At 37.7% G+C, this 17,974-nt stretch overlaps 1 non-coding gene across 1 annotated transcript; it reads left to right on the top strand.

Annotated features, from left to right (window-relative positions):
• Window positions 1–3,812: 3,812 nt before the first annotated feature.
• Trnay-gua lies at window positions 3,813–3,916 on the top strand. The gene is made up of 2 exons: window positions 3,813–3,849; window positions 3,881–3,916. It is a non-coding gene; the product is annotated as a tRNA-Tyr (tRNA).
• The last annotated feature ends 14,058 nt before the right edge of the window (window positions 3,917–17,974 follow it).

The following is a 17,974-nucleotide window of genomic DNA, read 5'->3' as shown; positions in this document are numbered from 1 at the left end:
ATTTTATTTTATATTTATTGTTGTTGCTGTTGCCGCCAGTTCATAAACTGGTTGCTGCCACAAGCTGCAATATTTATAAAATTTTATTGCATTAATTATTTAATTTATGACTTTCTTTCAACAAACTTTTTTTTTTTTTGCGCTCTCGCACATTCCATTCACACTCGCCTCATTCAAATTGCCACAAAACACACACGGACAGACAGACAGACAGACTGACTAATAAATGAATGTACATATAGTATATATATATATATATATATATATATGCATGTGATTATTGCGCATTATTGATTGCCTTGTTGATTATTTGCACATAACGATTTGCTAATTTAATAACAACAACAACAACAACAACATTATCTATAGCTGTTTATATTGTACAACATTGACAGTCTCGATTACAACTTGCTTTGGTCACTATTTGTTTATTATTGTTGCTACTTTTGCATAATGTAATCGCATCGCACCTTGAAGGGCATTAACTTGGCCTATAGCTCAGCGTGTCAATCACTTTGACTGATTAATTGGTTTCGATTTAAGCTTCATACATATGTATGCAAGTCGGCGTGCCTTCGAATTTCGTATGCAGCGCCAGTTTGAATGATTGTACAATTATAAATTTCAGACATAATCGCTGCACCATTTTGATTGGTTTGTTAAGCGGGATTACTTGGGAATAAGTAATGTCTATGATGATGAAAATAGGGATTTTCACACTTTAGTAAACTAAATTTGTTGAAAAGTGCTTAATAATCATTATAATCAACCATAATGATAAGTACAAATTTGGAACTTTATTTAGTTAGAACTTTTCATACTTCCAAGAGCTTGTTAAGTCCTAATCGATTTCAATTTCAATGCTCTTAGTATTTGTTGTGTAAGATTTGGGAGGTAATTTTCTAGAATTACTCAAAGGAAACTTAATTACTCTACATAGCTTAATTAAATCTTATTCGGATTGGGGAAAATTTACGTTGAAAGTATTGTAGAGAGCTGTTATTTTTAAAGTGACATCAATCTGGAATTCTGGAATTTCTGTATATGAAAACTTTCCACCATTTTACTTATGTTTCAACTCATTTTGGATTTTTAACCCTCTTGTGGTAATTGGCCAAAACTTTATCGAATTCAATTCAATTTGCACTAAGATAAAGGGTTTCTAGGAGGGAACTTGGGAGTTGCAAACCCAAATTATCTTTAAGAACCATACAACCTTCATAATTTACTAAAAAGTTGTTTGATGTGCTGCAAACTTTTGTGGACCTCTGTGCTTTATTCTTTTATTAAAAAGGTTCGACTGTATATATAGACATACTTCTTTGCCTATCTGAAGCTTCTTATTTTAACTTGATATAGACCCCACAGCCAACATTCCTTATTCACTGAATTGTATAACGGCAAATACAATGCCTAAAGCTATGCAAGAGAACCCCCCCAACAAAATAAAAGCAAAATCCATTATAGTCGATAACAATATTTCAGTTTTAGGTGTACACACAACAATAACAACAACACTCATTGCGTTGGGCTGTCCACTTCCTGGTCAGGCCATGAACAAAAGTTAATAACTGTGCCATTAAAGTTACGCGACGGTCTGTTATTATTTCATGACTTAAAGCTAACGTCTAAAGGGCCCGCTGTGCGCTCTCTCAGCCTCAAACCCAACGAAATCCCAAACGCCCAACTTGCACACGAACGTGCTTCGTAATTCGTTCGTGCGAACGCAAGACAAAACGAAGCTATTTGTATAGCCCAAAGAGTGTGTGGGTGTGGGTGTGGGTGAGGATAAGGAGAGGGGCGACGGGTAAGTGACAAAAGGAAACCTTTGCGGTTAATTGCACCACCAACGCCAGCGTTTAAGTTGGGAATTTTTAGGCATAGCGCATAGGGAGAAGTTTCATGGTCAGCAGTGCGGGCTAAGGTGAGACGAGTGCGGGGTGCGGGTTGCGGGTACTGAGACCATGGACAGCGGGGTCAACGGCAACGTTAAATGTCAATTGGACTTTGCGTGAGGGTTGATGACGACAATGTGCGTTTGTTGTTGTTGCTGTTGCTGCTGCTGCTGCTGCTGCTGCTGACGTTGGTGGCAGCTTAGAGTGACAACTATTGCGTTTATACAGTTGGCAATGTTATGAAGTTTGAACTATGATTAGAGATGTGACGTGTATAGCATATAAATTGTATTTAATGTTTGCAGCTTAGTAGTGAATTAAATTACAATTTGAGGCAATTATTTTGCATTTTATATAGATTTGAATTCGCTTAAATGTATATTAAAGCTAGTTAACAGTTAGCCTCAGAAGTAGGTTTCAGTTTTAGCATAAACTTAAAATTTGATAGGTTTTCTATATAAAGTACAAAGTTTCCTTTGACTAGAATCTGCTGTAAAGGTTTCTATATAAATTTTCTTTGTACAGAACCCTAAAGGAACCCTCTGTACCCACATTATACTAAAGTAATAGTAACCCATCAAAATATTCCTCATTTGCTTAGCTTAAAAAATTTATTTAAATTTTATAATAATTTATAAACTTAGCTAACTATGAATTACTCAACGTGTAAACTTTAATACAATGCCGTTGATTTTACGCTGGCGGCAATTCGGCTAGATTTAATAACAGTAACTATAACTGTCAATATGTATGGTAGACTTTGCTGCCCGCTAGCTAATTAGTTGGCCAAATGCCTTTTTTTCGTACACACACACACACAGACAAAGGGAGAAAAATAATAAAAAAGACGCTTGATGTGCGCATTTAAAGCGAACGAGCGGGCGAGATTTAAAATAAATTATATCGTCAAAATCCCAGGGGCGCTTTATGCAGCGCAGTTGTTGTTGTTGTTGCCTGTTGAGTGCTTTACGCCGCCCTCTTTGGAGCAGCCACCCACACACAGACAGACACACACAAGCATATACTCGACACGCCAATTCCATATGTTACACAGTGGGCCGCTCGTACTCTCTCTCCCCTCCTCCTCACACACACACACATGCAAAGGGAGCTGTTAAAGGGTGTGTTAAGCATAACACAACAATGAAAGCAACAACAACAGCAATAACGGCTCAACTATGGTATGAACAACCGCAATGCTTTGAATTTAACTTAAATCCAAGTTGAATACGTTTTAGTGCCCACTGTACCTACATTTGTATGAGTGTGTGTGTGTGTCTATTGGGGTAAAATACAGTAGCAGCAATAAAAGCAGCAGCAGCAGCAGCAACAAGAACTCTGTGATAATTGAACATGCTGCCGTATTTCCCTTTTCTACTCTCTCTCTCTCTCTCTTACCATTCAGCTCTCACTGCTTTTGCCGTTCCCTTTGGCATTTTATATGAAATTGCTTTCTGCCTGTTACTGCTGCTGCTTCTTCTTCTACTTTTTTGTATTTCTTGCGCGTCAGCAAAATGAAACGAACGAATGAACTGAATGCCAAGCAAGCCCTTAAAAATGCCGTACACACACACACACACACACACATAGATACACAGGCGTTAGCTACTCCATTTTGTATGCAGTGGGTTTTAGGTTTTTAGGGTGACCAGCTGGCCTAAGCCGACTGACGTCAATACGTCAATAACAACAAGGCACTTGACTTGCCAATCTCACCATTGATTTTCGAGTTTTTGAATTTTATTATCTCTCAACCACCCATACACAGATACACACACACACACGCATACACTTGCATATGCAAGCACCAATTTTATTATGTGCTGTGTTTTGCATAATTTCATAAGTGCTGCTGCTGCTGTTGACGTCTGTGAGTTTTTGAAAGCGCATTCTGTTTATTGTGCTGATATTTATAGACCTTCGATAGCTCAGTTGGTAGAGCGATGGACTGTAGACTGATAAGTGTGAACTAATTGCGTGTAGACATCCACAGGTCGCTGGTTCGACTCCGGTTCGAAGAATTTTTTAGAGAATTTCTATACAAAATAGAATTATAAATATAATTAAATTTAATGCTTCTATTTATAGCACTACTTCACCTTTTTGGCTCTTCATTTATTGAGTCTTTTCGACTAAACTTCGAAATTTAGAGATCGAAACTTGAATAAACTTCTATTGCTTAGCAGATTTTATTTAAATTGTTTGTTAATATTTTTGTTCTACTTTATATTTCTGGCTCTTAATTTTTTGATTCTTTTGCTTAACATTCCAAATTTCGAAATCGAAACTCGAATAACTTCTTTCGCTTTAATCCTAACACGAGAGCTGGTCACCCTAAGCGAACCGAACAACGTGTCATATATTTACATACAAACAAACAAAAGGGACAACTAATGAATGGGCTGTGCTGTTGCCAAATGCTTTGTAATGAAGGGCGGAGGATTATACTACATACATACAAATATGTATACAGTACGCAGGACACGCACAGGGCACAGCAAATGGGACAGGACCTGAACGACCACACGTACTCTGCATAGCGAGCGTATAAAACGCAAAGTCAGGCATGTAATGATAGGCCCCATTTTCATATAAATATTTGATTAACTATTAGTTGGAATATTTAAAACTTTACGCAGCTCAAGTTCAATGGGGAATTCGACTAGGGTGTGGGGGTTTCAAGGCTTTATGGCTTAGCAGACGCACAGTGTCGTGTCCAAACGGTAAGACCATAAAATGCGAGTTTTATGCGCGAGCGTTTATCCTTTAATATTTTTAAAGCCCCAAGCTACACACGCATACAGAGACAGTTACGCAAATACACACACACACACACAAGCAAACAAGTGCAGAAGAGCATGAAGGCTTTATAAAAATTAAATATTTGCCCAGTAGTAGAAAAGAGAGCGAGAGCGAGAGAGAGACTGCGGGGCGCGGCTGGGAATAAAAAGGTTTTTTTTTCTTCTGCTGTACTGTGTGCACAAAACTTTTTACTTATATTTGCTTTTGTTGTTGCTGCTCTCGTGCTTATGGTGGGTGGTCCCTTTTTTTGGTGGGTGCCTCGCAGAACTTTTTGGCGCGTGTCTTAGTCTTTTTTGGGTACCTCCTTGTGGTCTACGCTTCGCTACACACTCTTCTCTGACTGCATTTTCCATTTATTTTATTATATTTTGGGATTTTGTCTGTGGTTGCTTTTGCTGGTATTCCCCAAGGCATCAATTATGCCATTTAATGATTGGTTCAACCCCGTTAAACTCAGCGCGCTGCCTAAACTTTTACACATGCCTCTGGCACCCTCTAAACGCTAATGGTGAGTGACAAACACACCCAGGCATTAGCAATACTTTACCGTGTGGAAAGTTGAAAGTTGCTTAGATTAGACAGCTGTGGTATTAACTTAATGAATCTGAGAAATGTATGCAGAGACTTGGTTAACCTAGTGTAAGGAAAAGTTGCGGAACTTCCACAGTATCTTGCCTGAACCGCATGCTGAAACCTCAGGTGTACCCAAGCCTTTTAAGCTGTAAGCTTTACTCAATAGGCAATGCTTTAACCTAAGCCTTTGATTAAACCAGTTTCATTGCATTATTTATCATCTCTTTTATAAATTATTATTTATACGCAAAACAATTTGTAGCCATCGCCTCTCCCTTGGGCACAATAGTTGCAATGAGATTTACAAATCCACTTCAAATTCATCAAATGAACATAGCAGAACTGAACTGAACTTCAATTCTATTTAATTGACACCGACTCACATTAGACAAGCGGAACTGCAAGTTGTTTCCCCAACGGAGGCATCAACTCCAACTTGATTTATGGTCATGTCCTAAGCTCTGCACACCTTCCACACTCAACAGCAGCAGCAGCAGCAGCAGCAGCAGCAGCAAACCAAACCCGCTATACCCAACGCAAGACAAGTTGTGTTTTACAGTAGTGTTGGCTCGTCTCGTGCGTGTTTTCGTGCGTTTTGGGCTTTTTCAGTGTTTGTTAGCCATTTGGCAGTCGAGTTTTGCCGTTGCCCGTTTGCCGTTCGGGGACTTAATATATTAATCAAAGGCATGAAATCTTTATCAAGTTGTCATGGCATGCGACTGACAATGAGTCTGGCGAAACGGAAAACCCGTTTGATCCTTAGCACGCACGCTTATATGTATATGCGTTCTAGTTTCTGCTGCTGCTGCTGCGTCTCATTTGCAATTTGCAGTCTGAAAGCGCTGAAATTGCACGAGTATAAGCTAAATATATAATTAAAGAACAAATTTTAAAAGATTTATGCAAGCAGAGGTTGGCTTTTAAAGTTGGTTAAGCAGATAAAATAATGGAGTTTGCTTAGCGTCCATTGATTTCATAGATATTCGAATTCCTGTGTAAAGTTAAATTCCTCAAGTTCATCTTACGTTGTTATGAACCTTCTCTTCCTTAAGAATTTGTATGTAATTTTAAGTTCCTTAAAGTGTTCCTTACTGCTCTATTTTCTTCTTTTGATGTACTCTCATTTAGAGAGTGGTCTTAAGTTAGAAAGAAGTAGCATAAATAAGAATATTTCTTGATGTAATGGAGTTTTCTTAGCATACGTTGATTTCGAATATCTAAAAGAATTTCTATGTAATGTTAAGTTCATCAAGTTCATCTTTTCTCTTTGCTGATTTCGAGTATATTCAAGAATTTGTATGTAATTTTAAGTTCATCAAAGTATTCCTTACATCTCTATTTTCTTCTTTTGATGTATTCGCATTTCTGTAACAATTATCTTATTCGGGTAACAGAATGCTGTATCATCTTTCGCTTAACTTTAAACTGTCGTATCTTCCCTCGTTCTTCCACAACGGAGTACATAACACATTGCGATTGCGGTCTTTCGAGAATTGTCACAAGATTTTGCGATTTGCGATCCGTTTGCAATTCGTTTTGTGTGGCGGCAAACATTAATATTCACATGTCGTATGTCGGTATGCGCCTTGACGACCAGTTGGGCTACGGGAACGACTACTAAAGCGAGGACGAGGACGAATACGAAGTGCTCAGGCAAGCAGAGTCAGCTTTCAGCTTTGAGACGGCCTGTAACTAAAGCTGCGCTCCACTCGATGTCTAAACAGGCCGTCCCACTGTCTCAATTGCTGTCTACCCCGTTTTACGCCGAGACTACGCTTTAGCTTTACTTTAGACTGTCGAGTGGTTTTGGGGCTTGGGATGGGAGGAGGAGGTAGGCACAAAACGCGCTTTAGGCTGCATAAATTTATTTGGCGAGTCGTCGGCTTTGCTACAACTACAGCTCCCGTCTACGTCTTCGTCTCAAAACTGGTTTCATTTATGCAAGCTGCTGCTGTTGTTTTTGTTACTGCTGCGACGCTTTTGGTATTGTGCTAGTTGTTGTTGCTCTTTTTTTTTATTTTTTTGGAATCGCATTGAATTTTGCACCTCTACATTTTACTTATCGGCATCTAAATTCAGACGCTGTCATCCACGTTCCCAGTACCCGAAAGTCAAAGCTTTGAACTCTGCATGCGGCGCACTCTCCAAAGTATTCCAAAGTATCGTATTTCCGCAGACTTTAGCGCTCAGTTCCAGGTTCCATAATTAAAGAGAGGCACTACTAAATGTTTTTGCTATTCAGAGTTTTCAGAACTTGCATTTAATATGACAATTGTTGATTTCATTTAAACTACTGCACACTTAATGAATCTCAACTCTGTAGACTGATAAAATTGCGTAAACATCCGTCGCATCTTTCGCATTTGTTGTTGTTGTTGCCTTGACTGACTGAATTCAAATGATTTCTTTGTTTACTCAAACTCGAGACAGACAGCTAGACAGACAGACAGACAGATGGATCTCGCTCGTTATATGTAAGTACGCGTATATATTTGTACAGTTGTAGTGTCTATATAGTCTCGTCACTGTATTTTGTCTGTTTTGTTTGTAAATAATGCCAATGAAGAAGGCCTTTGAAGCAGATATTCAGCTTATTTAGATACACACACATACACACACACAGACACACACATCGGCAAACAAACAAACAAAAACACGCGATTAACTTTCAATGTTGGACATTAAAGTTAATGAGCTTTCGTTTTGTTCAAATATTTATCTATCTAGGCAGACTGTGTATGTATCTATCTTTATAAATGAAAGTGACCATATGATATCCGCTATAAGTCAATGTTGAGTTATGACTTTTGATAAAGATTCAAATCTAATGTTGTTACCGCCGCCGCCGTTCACCAAAAGGTTTCATTTTCATTTTGAACTTTTAGTCACATTCCAAACTGAGATTAAGCAGATTATGGACTCCTGCTGTGGGTTAATTAATTAATTGTTCAGTTTTTAATAGTCAAGATATATTAAATATTGTTTTGAAACTGTATTTCAATAAGAAATTAAAAGACAAACGAGTGTTAAAAATAATGTTGAAAAAGCTTGGACAAATTCGTTTCAGATTTGATTAGGTTTTACATTTGATTTTCGAAATAAATTCAATGCTCCTAATTCAATTTTTTGGATTCCTATCTATATAAAAACAGTAGCTCAAAACATCAGTTTATGCGCAGGTTTCTATGAAATTCCGCTGGGAATTTGTAAAGCTATAAAGCATGGAAAATTAGCAAGGGTTATTTTTGGGGTGCAAAATCCAAAACCACAAGCCAAAGTTACACAGATTATTATCAAAATGTAAGACAAAAAGCTGAATGGAAGACTCGAATGTAAATTACAGACAAGTCTCAAAAGTTTGCATAAAGTTTGCTCTCAACTTTTTTAATAAGTAACACGTTTTAACTCGATTTATGTTCTTTTCTTTACAGCATTGCATTTGTCATTGGTAAGCGATTTAATCTCTATACATCAATATATCAATGCAGCCCTTTACCGCGTTCAATTGCAATCCCTAGGTGACAAAGCTAAAAGTTGGCAACTTTTAATTTTTGGTTTAATGCGCGTTCCAAACTTTACGTTGCTGCAAAACTTTTGTCGTACAAAAGTTAATTGATTTATGTAGACTTTGACATGCGGGAGCACCAAAAGGGGTAGAGAGGTGAAAAAAAGGTGTGCAGCAGCATAAAACTTGCAACTCTAGAGACCTTTTCGTGACAATGTCTGACTGCACTTAATCATGAGCTGGCGCGGCAATTAGAGCAGCGCGTAGGAGTTTGAGTTTGAGAGATACTCTCGGCTAAGCAGAATTTATATGTATATCCACACTCTGTGGAGTTGAAGTTCCAATGAGGCAAAGTAAAATAAAAATGGAGTGTCACGGCGTGCCGCACAGCCAACTGCGCTGCATTGTGTGCCACAAGAGGCAGCAAAAGAAGCAGCAGCAGCAGAAGCAGAATTTGAAAGCAAAGGCAGAAACGGCAGCAGCGTGTGCAGCTCCCCCTCAGGTGTGGGGGAGAGCAGAGGGTTCATTGTTGTGCGCTGCTTTTGCTTTCTGGCCTGGCCGTGTCTCAATGAGTCGCTTCCGCCTTTGCCGTTGCGTTGCCGTTTGTGGCCGTAGTGACACCCACTCGCCGACTGTTGGCCACAGTGGGGCCACAAAAGTTGGCCGCTCATTCGTTCGCCCGCTCTCGCAACTCACACTCTCTGCTCTGGCAGTTACTCCACCTCTGGCCCCTTTGGGAGTGCCACAGAGTCTCATACTCTCTTCTACGTTCGCTTGCTCGCTCTCTCTCTCACACACACACACACACACACTCTCTCTCGCGTGTGTCTCTCTGGCGTTCGTGTACTACGTTCGTTCGTTTATTCGCTCGTTCGTCTGGCGCTTCGGTTCGGCTTCTTTCATCAGCATATTTCGTTGCTTTTATCGCTGAGTGATGAAAATTATGTTGATGACGTTTGCTATAGAGCGCCTCTAAGCTCTGTGGTCTGTTTCTCTATCCGCTTTGCACGTCGTCACCTTAACCTCCCGCTCGCCCTCGCTTCCCTTCCTAAGCCCCCCCCCCCACCACACGGCGCTAGTGTCGTTTTGGGCCCCAACGGCAACGACAACAACTAGCGAAAGTTGTGCTAAATTGGAACATCAGCGTTTTGCTTCTGTTTATTTTCATGCCATCAAAAGTGCCAGCGGCGCCCAGCAACTACACTAAAATTCATGTATATGATTTAAATGAGCTACATATTAATGCTGCTCCGCAACAACTACCGGCGCTTTAGACATCTTCTTTAATGAATGTGCTCTGGCTTAATTAATGTTTTCTGGCTTGGCTTGCAAAGTGCTTCTAACTTAAATTAGTTGGATTCTTCTTTTGATAATTAATTATAACTTTACTTAGTTAACTTCTTGTAACTCTAAGCAATCTTTTAATGACCAAGCATTCGTAATGTTCCCAGACTTTTGAAGTAGCAGAGTAGATATTTTAGAATGAAGTACGCACTTTTAATAACTACAATAAGTTATGTTATTCTTCGATAAGTTTGATTGCGCTCTGTTACTTTTTGGATCTTTTTTTTTTGTATCTTTCTATTACTTCAACTACAAATAAGCTTTCTATTACTTTATATATCTTAAAACCTTGCTATTACCTCAATTGTCTTAGAACCTTCCTGTTACATCATATACCTTAGAACCCCTCTTAGCATAAACTCATCTAAGGGCAACTTTTAGGCATGAACAAAACTTTTTCCTGTGTTTGTCTAACACGAACTTTGCACTAAGTATGTTTTTGCAAAAAAACACAAAGTAAAAGAGTCAAAGGCTACACAGCATAGAAATGAAAAGCTTTGAATATCTTTGAGCTTAAGCAGAGCTTAACATTTGTGAATGTTTTTAGTACCATAAAAGCAAAGAATAAGCGCATTAGTGCTGCAGTAAAAGATGTCTAGATAGATGATTAAAACATGAATCGTAGTTGAGCTTCGAAGAGGTTACTGTGTATGTTGATGTGCAGAGAAAAGTCTGTAATTTGTATTTGGTATTCCTTTAGAAGTAAGCATTAGCAAGATTGTACTACTCTTTTGAAGAATTGTTTGTTTACTTCAAGTCTTCTGTTATTGACTTAATATTCTCTTGGCTAGGTCTTATTTTCGAAACGAATACATGTGCCGAACTATAAAAACTTCTCAAAATGGCGAACTCTAGACTGAAACTTCAATATAAACTTTTCAGCTTCTTCTCAAGCTGCACCTTTTAAGTCGTTGCTAATGCTAGATAGCTTGCTATTCCAAAGCTTGCAAAAGACCAAAAGCAAAGCTAATCTCAAAGAAATAGCAGTAACTTCAGTTTAGCTACAGTCTTCGGTTAACTCTTGCAGTGATTTCTTTTGGTCGTGTGCGAAATCGCATTCGTCTAGCCAATTTGGAAGACTTATGGGCCAAAAGACAAAAACGACTTTTCGCCAACTTTGCAGACGCAAAAAAGTTGCTGGCTGTGGAAAAACAATGGCAATTTCGCAACTGTGATGCGAACTGAAAAACAAAATGTTTTCGGGCATAGTAGTAAACCCAAAAAAACACAGTTACTTTGTTCAGCTGAAAGTATAATTAGTGAAGCGCGGCAAAAACAATGCAAAGGCAATAGCAACAAAATGTATAAATGAAAGGCAAAGGCATGAATTTTGCGTTGTTTGCTTAAAATTAGCGTCTGTGTGTATGTGTGTGTGTGTTTGTGTTTGTGTTTTTATTATTGCTTTGCCAACGAACGTGTTCGTTCAATTATTATCGGCATCTCGATAAACGAAAAGCAATTTGCTGCGCTGTTGCCGCACTTCAATGCGCTACAAAAGCCAAAATCAAACAACATATACACACACACACACACACATAGAAGCCCAAAAACGTAACAAAAAGTGGCGCGCTTATAAAATTTTCCGCGCTTTTCTGTTGTGAAACGAAATCCGCACACACACACACGCGCACCAATACATACAATCAAAGATGCGCTCACGCGCGCACTCTCTCACACACACACGCGCGCGCTCTCACACGCTCTGCGCTCTTTTGCGGCGAATTCATTCGCACGCTCTCATTCGAAATTCGAATAAAATATTGAGTTCGAATTGTATCTTGTCTGTCTTTTGCCGATTGCAACGTCACGAAAAAGGTCATAATATACACATACAAACACACACACACGCCGGCATGCATAGATACACACACTTTACTATAATTTAGTTATTGTGCGCAGCGCGCGCTGTTGCCAAACTTCAGCATTACGTAGCATGGCGAAAAATTCAGTCGTCACTTGTGGGTTGCTTTGCCTAGCAGCAGCAGCAGCAGCAGCAGCAGCCGCTGCTTTTGGGTTTTAGACTTTGAGCTATAAGAGGAAGCACGCGCTTGAGGGTGTGTGTGTGTGTGTGTGTGAGTTAGCAGGGAGGCGGGTTGTCCTGTCGCCATTTATGGCGTATATTAAGCTTGACGAGCTTGCTTTTGCTGTTATTCTTTTTAATGCACTTTCCCTCCTTTGACACACGCCCCCTGCGTTGCCTTAATCGATTGTAATTACGCATTTTTGCGTCCATTATTAACGCTAGAGCTTTATGGTTTCGCCATTATGTGTTTTGTTTATAGCCACATATTTATTTTTAAAATTTAATGCACATACACACACACGCAAGTGTTTGCATGAATGAAATATTTTTAATTATAGCATTGCTGCTTTTGACGCTTTGGCATTTCGTACAAGTTTTTCGTGTTTTGTTTTCAATTAAAACGCCATATAAATATTTTGCTACGCAAATATGTTGCTTGATTTAATTAACTTTAACAAATTCTCTATATATTTGTTTGCGTAGGCGGCATGACGCAAATGCTGACGCATTTTGGGCTTGTGGCCTGGCGCCATTTTATGTGAGGCGTCGAAGGCTATAATGATTTAATTGCCTGGCAGTCACTAGTGTGTGTATGTGTGTGTGCTTGTGGCAATATGGAGTGTTGGTCTGTAGATTGTGTTTTTATGATAAACTCAACTCGTGTTGATTGTGTTTTTGTAGCTCAATGTGGCTTTGTGCAAATTTAGTGTTGAGTATAAAGTACAGTTTACGTTCTTTGGAAGTACAGTCTGTGCAAATTGCGGCACTAGCGTTAGCAGCGTAACTTAATATATCAAATATATATATGTAACTTGCTTTAAATTGTTACTTTTTAGAGTGCTATACTATCGAAGTTAGTTTCTTTATTGCAATTAATTCATTTCTGCTACACAAATTATGCCAACGCGATTGTATTAGTTATTTTTAAACAAATATGCAGTATTTTGCATAGATAATAGATTTCTATTGTATCTATAAGCAAACTGTAGCTTATCTATTATAGTTAATACATTTGTGTTCGATTATTAGTTAAAGCATTAGATACTTTTGTACAAATTTGAAGGTTTAGGCTTAGATAGTAGATTTTTATTGTATTTTTTAGAGTAAGTAGTAGTTTGTTTCGTATAGTTAATACTTTTGTGTTTAATTATTAGTTAGAATGCAACTGCTGAACTCATTCTATCAAATGAAGAACAATATTTCACATGTTTTCTTTGTCTAATTAATATATTGCATATATTTAATATATAGTTGTATAATTAAATATATAGTTAATATATATATATATAATTAAATATAATTTATATAATTTTTTGCTGTTTCCGCTTTATTTTAACAGATTTCTTCATTCATTTTAAATCTGAGTTTTATTTCAAACTCTATTTTTTATTAATTTATGATAGCAAGCTAATTATAACGCAGTTTCCCAAGTTCAATAAACCCCGAGCTCATCAATGTCAGTCACCATAATTTAAATAGAAATTTTTATGCGGGCCAGATTGTTGTTATTCTAATTGAAAGAGTATTGAACTGCTGTTGTAAACTCTGTGCTGCAGTTTGTCAATAGGGACAACTTTTTAAGCTCTTAACAAGCTTTTACTTTGTCAAAAAGTGACATTTTTCCCACGCCACAAGCAGCGTGCCACATGTTTGTGGCATGTAAAACAAAAAACTGTGGCAGCCACAAATAAAAATACGTAAAATACTTAAAAGCAAGCAAAAAACTTTTGGGCTACTAGGTGGGGCAGGTGCAACGGCAGTTTTGACAGCTCATTTAATTAAAAATGTTAATTTGTGTGGCAAGTCAAGTGCTGCCGCTGCCGCTGCCGTGTGCCATAAACTAAAACACAAAACCCAAACTCTAGGGCCACCTAAGGTGTTGCCCAAAAGCGAGAAGAGCCCGAAGCCATTTTTATTGCCCTGCCCTTGGTTGCGAGTAGAAAACTAAAAATGGGGAACAAAGCGCAATGCTACAGATTCGTGTGAGGGGCTGGGGGGCTGCAGAGGCAACAGCTGCGTCATGGTGAACGACACCTTTCCAAACAGGCGCCTGGGCGAATGATGACTAAATAATTGAGTGTAAATTGATTGATTGTTGTGGTGCACGTTTCATTTACTTGTGGAATTCTTTTGAAGAATGAAATGTGGGAATGGAAATTGAAAAATTGTTGAGTTGCCTAAAGGTTGAACAAGTGAAAGGTTGTCCGGCATTTTGTATTTCATAGTCAACTCTAAATTGAACTACATACGAATCGGTTAGCACCTTTCACTTTGACTTTGTAACCTGAGCAGCTCAAGTGACAGCAGTGAGAAGTTTTACGTCATTTTATGACTGTAACTAGACTCAGCATAAGTTGCTACTATCTTATCAACTCTCTCAACTGCTACGCTTGCATTAAAAATTGCTTAATTCAATTTACTGATTAAATAAGTCGCAAATAAATAAAATTACGTGCTTGCTCTCGTCTCAATTTAAAATGATTTGCGCCGAAGAGCGCAGCGTTGACAAAATGAGAGACAGAGAGCAACCAACTAACGAATGCGAGAGCGCGTAGCCATAAACCGGTTGCCGAACCTCAAACGACAAAGATACACTGAACGTAGCTGCTGATTGGTCGTGCATTCAACGAACAGATAAACTTAACGCAGCATGCAATGGGTCGGTTATTTAACGAAACCAGCGACCAATGAATAACATTTGTGCTTCGTGCGCTTACATTTTCATGCTTCGTATTGCTGTTAGCGCGCTGTTAAGCGTTTAAATTGCTTGCTGCTGGAATTTAATGCTTTTCATGTTTTATTGGCAGGCAAGTTTGTTTTTTATATAAAGTATTATACTTTTATGCAAGTTTTTATAAAAAAATGTGATATTCGATTTAAGTAAATTAGTTTTTTGCAGCGTCAATGTTAAGTGCTGTTAACGCGCTGTTATGCTTTGAGTAGAATATTGAGCACTTGACAATGATTGGTCTGTTTGAAACTCTAGGGGCGTGTTCCTGACAAAGTTCGTGTGCGTTCAAAGGGGCGACTTTTTAGACAGGAGTTGTATACATATGTATATATATTTCAATATAAATTGTGGCGTATTGATTAATAAACGACAAGCGCTTAGTTGTAGCTACTAGTAGCTACTACTAACTAACTAAAGCTATTTAAAGTTAAATTTGTTTTTAGCTTAGCTCACGTTAGTGACAACTTTTAGTTAGCAAAAAGTACAGTTGCGCACGCTTATAACTAAAACATTAAAGCGCAAAACATTGTGGCAAAAATTCACAGACCTTGGGCTTTCCCTCATTACTCATTATGAAAATGACAGTAAAGAAAAATAAAGAAGCAGCATTTGTATCCAACCATTCAAAATCAGCCATATGGAAAGATATCTTTTCATGCGCTGAGCACACACAGCAAATGTTGAACGACGAAGCAGGCAAAATACACAAAACAAAGGAAAATGCCCGAGTATGCGTATGTGTGTGTGTGTGTGTGTGTATCTGTGAGTGGTTGCGTGTAGTATCTGTTGGAAACTCGAGAAATATATATTTTTGAGGGTTGCAGCGTCTGCTTTGAGCATGGGACAGTTGTGCTCTAGCGGCGCCTTCAGCTCTGTATACTTGAACAAATTATGGGGTTTTGTTTTATGTAAATGCACACAGAATATTTTTTGTATACACTTTTGTTTAACTAGGGATTTATGAGAACGGCACGCTTGTTTGCTAAAAAAATCATATTTGACTCTGCTCTGAATTTCAATGAGCAGCGCAGGCAGTAAAGCTTTAACTTTTTTTATGATTTAAAAATGATAATATCAGGCTGCTGTATATTATTAACTAGAAGCGCATAAATATAAGCAAATTTTTAATAAGATGTAGCTGAAGAAAAATGTTTTTTAGGTCAAAACATTAGTCAAATTGGCTATTGCATATAAAATAAACAGGCATATTAATAAATAAATTGTTGGTTAACAATTTTGACATATATCACACTAAAATAGCATAGCGAAAATATAAACAGTAATTAATTTAAATTGTATGATACTAAAAATGCGCTAAAAATGCCACAAGCTACAGCACTTAGCAGAGACATAAACCTTAAAGCAACTGCAAACTGTTTGCATAGAGGGCGCTACTTTTATGTGGTAGCGGCGTAACTTATCGTTAACTTTAGCACAACTTTAGCGTAGACACATTTTGTTTTTAGTACACTTTTGGACTTATAAGCAAAAGAGTAAAATAATAATAAATAAATTTTAAATTAAAGCTGAAAGTTTGCTTATTTATTTATTATTTTTTATTTATTTATTTTGTAGCTTTGAAATTGTAGCTTAGAATGAAATTTTTGCTCATCAATAAATTCAATATTAATTGACATTAGACAAATTTAAAGACCGTCGCATATTTAATTAATACCAACGCTAACGCTATGCTAGCAAATTGTATTGATACTTAAAATAACAAATTGACTCGACGCACAAGTTCATAGATTAAATGTTTAGTTAAATGTGCGTGTTTGGCTTTACAAATAATAACAATTAAATTTACACACTTGTAGCCTTTGCAGTTGGATTAAATTGACAGCGAAGCAGACTAAAGTATTTTTGATATTTAATATTTACGGCAATTTCATTTCAATTTCAATGCATTAGTGTAATCTGCGTGTGTGTGTGTGTGAGGCTTAGATACAGGTAATTGCCTTTCGATTTATGGCGCTCTCGCTCACTCTGGCTCACTCATATATAATGTAGTCAAATGAAAAGCATACATCATTATTGCAACATTTATGCACGACTAAAGTTAGGCCGAATGCATTATTTATGGCAAACATTTGTTGCAACGGACTACACGCCTCATGTGGCGATAAATAAGCTTGGCACAGTGATAACTGCCTAATGTGCTACGCGTGGGGATGCGCGAGGGATGGGGGGGTGGGGCAGGCCTTCTTTTCACTGGGGGCTGATTTAGAGTGTGTGCGGCATGCATGAAATGCCAACAGTTGTTGCCACTGCCACTGCCACTCATCAATATTGATGACCGAACACGCTTTGCCGTATGTTGCATACCACTTGCTGTTGCTGCTGCAGTTGCACTTGCAATTCAGCGTCTGCTGCCGTTATTGCTATTTTCGACAGAAAATTTGTTATGCCACAAATCCCCAGCAGCGCTTGTCAAAACTGTTGCACTTGCTGCCACACGTAACTTGACGACTTGCCGCCATTTGCTGCTCTTTGGCATTTGGCCTGCCACTGCCACAGTCGTTGCTGCAGCCAACAATTTGGCCACCCGTACAATCAGCCAAAATACGTAAATACTTTATTAGCTGGCACTGTGGCACACTGAAGCGAACACTGAAGCCTGCACTCAATTTATACAAATTTAATAAAGTTCAAACTAAATTGATGTTAGCAACGCAGCAATGCAAAACAAAATAAAATAAACGAACGGATGAAATTCCTTGAATTGCGTTGATATTTATGCAAAGCAATATAAACAAATATTATTTATTTAGAATAGCATTGCATGTGAAATTGAGTTTACAATAATATTTATATATATTTATTTATTCGTTTGCACATATAAATTTTAAAATTAATTGTTAGCAGCAGTATTAAATTCCTTATATGCATAAATTGGTTTCTCATTTAGAATTCCTAAAAGTCCAAGCTAGTAAAATAAAAAAGTGAACAACTTAAATATGTTTTAAAGAATATTATGTGATTATTTAAGATTTTTTTTGTATTATAATTCTGAGAATTAAATATGTGGCGGATATAGAATATATATTTTTTATTAGAATATTTAAGATTTCATTTTATAATTCGCAGAATTAAATATTTGG

Source organism: Drosophila busckii, chromosome 2R (assembly GCF_011750605.1).
Source record: "Drosophila busckii strain San Diego stock center, stock number 13000-0081.31 chromosome 2R, ASM1175060v1, whole genome shotgun sequence".
NCBI lineage: Eukaryota > Metazoa > Arthropoda > Insecta > Diptera > Drosophilidae > Drosophila > Drosophila busckii.
This window is presented reverse-complemented; position numbering and strand designations above follow the sequence as displayed.